General features: G+C 57.6%; 2 non-coding genes and 1 pseudogene across 2 annotated transcripts; all 3 read right to left on the bottom strand.

Moving 5' to 3' along the window:
- LOC124741927 overlaps positions 1-654 on the bottom strand; it is a 4222-nt pseudogene extending 3568 nt beyond the window's left edge.
- Positions 655-842: 188 nt separating this feature from the next.
- Positions 843-997, bottom strand: LOC124741903. The gene has a single exon (XR_007010117.1). It is a non-coding gene; the product is annotated as a 5.8S ribosomal RNA (ribosomal RNA).
- Positions 998-1348: 351 nt separating this feature from the next.
- Positions 1349-3257, bottom strand: LOC124741916. The gene has a single exon (XR_007010129.1). It is a non-coding gene; the product is annotated as a small subunit ribosomal RNA (ribosomal RNA).
- Between the last annotated feature and the right edge of the window lie 551 nt (positions 3258-3808).

The raw sequence follows: 3808 nt of genomic DNA, 5'->3' as shown, positions 1-3808 counted from the left end.
CCGTAGGCCGGCACCCAGCGGGTCGCGACGTCCTACTAGGGGAGAAGTGCGGCCCACCGCACACCGGAACGGCCCCACCCCGCGGCGAGTGGAAAGGCAACCGGACACGACCCCGCCGCGGATTGCTCCGCGCGGGCGGCCGGCCCCATCTGCCGAGGGCGGAGGCCAGTGGCCGGATGGGCGTGAATCTCACCCGTTCGACCTTTCGGACTTCTCACGTTTACCCCAGAACGGTTTCACGTACTTTTGAACTCTCTCTTCAAAGTTCTTTTCAACTTTCCCTCACGGTACTTGTTCGCTATCGGTCTCGTGGTCATATTTAGTCTCAGATGGAGTTTACCACCCACTTGGAGCTGCCCTCTCAAGCAACCCGACTCGAAGGAGAGGTCCCGCCGACGCTCGCACCGGCCGCTACGGGCCTGGCACCCTCTACGGGCCGTGGCCTCATTCAAGTTGGACTTGGGCTCGGCGCGAGGCGTCGGGGTAGTGGACCCTCCCAAACACCACATGCCACGACAGGCGGCAGCCTGCGGGGTTCGGTGCTGGACTCTTCCCTGTTCGCTCGCCGCTACTGGGGGAATCCTTGTTAGTTTCTTTTCCTCCGCTTAGTAATATGCTTAAATTCAGCGGGTAGTCTCGCCTGCTCTGAGGTCGTTGTACGAGGTGTCGCACGCCACACCGCCAGCCGGCTGTGCACGCTACCGAGAAAGTACCGGTATGCGAACCGCCAGGCGACGGGCGCGCATCGCACGTTTGAGGAGACGCGGCCGGCCCCACAGGCGGCCGCGACACTCCCAGGTCTGCGAAGCGGGGCAAACGCCGCGCGCTTCAGTATACGTAGCCGACCCTCAGCCAGACGTGGCCCGGGAACGGAATCCATGGACCGCAATGTGCGTTCGAAACGTCGATGTTCATGTGTCCTGCAGTTCACATGTCGACGCGCAATTTGCTGCGTTCTTCATCGACCCACGAGCCGAGTGATCCACCGTCCTGGGTGATCTTTTCTCAGTTTCCGCCGTCTCTTTCGAGACGGTCGCATAGGCGGGAGTGAGGCGTGTGGCGGCCCCTGTTCCAGCGTTCTGTGTCCAACGGCCTCACGGCCGACGGGCGTCGTACGGCTCCACACCGGAGCGGACAGGCACTCGGGCGAAAGTCATTCAAAACCGGCGCCAGGCGCCAGGTGCCGCAGGCCAGCCGCTCCAGCGCTTCAGCGCTCGTACCACACAACATTGCCGCTAGTTTTGAGAGGCACGCGTGGTTCCGCACGCGGCGCACGGCTACGGCGAGCCGTACAGGTAGCGTGTTGCGCGACACGACACGCACATCGAAAGACATGCAGTCTAGTCGGTAATGATCCTTCCGCAGGTTCACCTACGGAAACCTTGTTACGACTTTTACTTCCTCTAAATGATCAAGTTTGGTCATCTTTCCGGTAGCATCGGCAACGACAGAGTCAATGCCGCGTACCAGTCCGAAGACCTCACTAAATCATTCAATCGGTAGTAGCGACGGGCGGTGTGTACAAAGGGCAGGGACGTAATCAACGCGAGCTTATGACTCGCGCTTACTGGGAATTCCTCGTTCATGGGGAACAATTGCAAGCCCCAATCCCTAGCACGAAGGAGGTTCAGCGGGTTACCCCGACCTTTCGGCCTAGGAAGACACGCTGATTCCTTCAGTGTAGCGCGCGTGCGGCCCAGAACATCTAAGGGCATCACAGACCTGTTATTGCTCAATCTCGTGCGGCTAGAAGCCGCCTGTCCCTCTAAGAAGAAAAGTAATCGCTGACAGCACGAAGGATGTCACGCGACTAGTTAGCAGGCTAGAGTCTCGTTCGTTATCGGAATTAACCAGACAAATCGCTCCACCAACTAAGAACGGCCATGCACCACCACCCACCGAATCAAGAAAGAGCTATCAATCTGTCAATCCTTCCGGTGTCCGGGCCTGGTGAGGTTTCCCGTGTTGAGTCAAATTAAGCCGCAGGCTCCACTCCTGGTGGTGCCCTTCCGTCAATTCCTTTAAGTTTCAGCTTTGCAACCATACTTCCCCCGGAACCCAAAAGCTTTGGTTTCCCGGAGGCTGCCCGCCGAGTCATCGGAGGAACTGCGGCGGATCGCTGGCTGGCATCGTTTATGGTTAGAACTAGGGCGGTATCTGATCGCCTTCGAACCTCTAACTTTCGTTCTTGATTAATGAAAACATACTTGGCAAATGCTTTCGCTTCTGTTCGTCTTGCGACGATCCAAGAATTTCACCTCTAACGTCGCAATACGAATGCCCCCGCCTGTCCCTATTAATCATTACCTCGGGTTCCGAAAACCAACAAAATAGAACCGAGGTCCTATTCCATTATTCCATGCACACAGTATTCAGGCGGGCTTGCCTGCTTTAAGCACTCTAATTTGTTCAAAGTAAACGTGCCGGCCCACCGAGACACTCAATAAAGAGCACCCTGGTAGGATTTCAACGGGGTCCGCCTCGGGACGCACGAGCACGCACGAGGCGGTCGCACGCCTTCAGCTCGCCCCACCGGCAGGACGTCCCACGATACATGCCAGTTAAACACCGACGGGCGGTGAACCAACAGCGTGGGACACAAATCCAACTACGAGCTTTTTAACCGCAACAACTTTAATATACGCTATTGGAGCTGGAATTACCGCGGCTGCTGGCACCAGACTTGCCCTCCAATAGATACTCGTTAAAGGATTTAAAGTGTACTCATTCCGATTACGGGGCCTCGGATGAGTCCCGTATCGTTATTTTTCGTCACTACCTCCCCGTGCCGGGAGTGGGTAATTTGCGCGCCTGCTGCCTTCCTTGGATGTGGTAGCCGTTTCTCAGGCTCCCTCTCCGGAATCGAACCCTGATTCCCCGTTACCCGTTACAACCATGGTAGGCGCAGAACCTACCATCGACAGTTGATAAGGCAGACATTTGAAAGATGCGTCGCCGGTACGAGGACCGTGCGATCAGCCCAAAGTTATTCAGAGTCACCAAGGCAAACGGACCGGACGAGCCGACCGATTGGTTTTGATCTAATAAAAGCGTCCCTTCCATCTCTGGTCGGGACTCTGTTTGCATGTATTAGCTCTAGAATTACCACAGTTATCCAAGTAACGTGGGTACGATCTAAGGAACCATAACTGATTTAATGAGCCATTCGCGGTTTCACCTTAATGCGGCTTGTACTGAGACATGCATGGCTTAATCTTTGAGACAAGCATATGACTACTGGCAGGATCAACCAGGGAGCTGCGTCAACTAGAGCTGAGCAGCCGGCCGCCCGGGAGTGTGTCCCGGGGGCCCGCGCGAACACGCAAGCGTCCGCTCAATCATTCTGCAAACAGGAGGAGGCTGAGCTCCCCTGCACAATACACCTCGAAACCCTCTCAGGTCCCGGCGGCGCGCAGCGCCGTCCCAAGTACTTGGTCGGGTTCGAGAGAGGCGCAATCGCCCGGAGTTAGGCGAGTAGACGCTTTCGGTGCGACCACCCGTGCTCCCAACTGAGCTTGCCGCTGCCGACAGAGGCCCGGGAGCGTGCTGTCGTGGCATTGCCGGCGGGAGACAACACGCGCCACCTACGGTGACCGGCAGCTCCAACGCCAGCGCCACAGAAGGACAAAAGCCCCACTTGGGTGCCGAAGCGAACTCTCCCAGCACAGCGCACGCGCCAACACATCCGCACAGCTGCGATACAAACCACCAGCGAGAACCGCTGGGGCGACCGAGCAGCAGACGGCGTCGCGGCGCCGAGCGCCGGGCGGCGGCGCATCCTCAACGCACACAGTCCTCAATCGGACCA

Source organism: Schistocerca piceifrons, unplaced genomic scaffold (assembly GCF_021461385.2).
Source record: "Schistocerca piceifrons isolate TAMUIC-IGC-003096 unplaced genomic scaffold, iqSchPice1.1 HiC_scaffold_2029, whole genome shotgun sequence".
NCBI lineage: Eukaryota > Metazoa > Arthropoda > Insecta > Orthoptera > Acrididae > Schistocerca > Schistocerca piceifrons.
The sequence above is the reverse complement of the archived record's forward strand: the minus strand, read 5'-3'. Positions and strand labels throughout refer to the sequence as shown.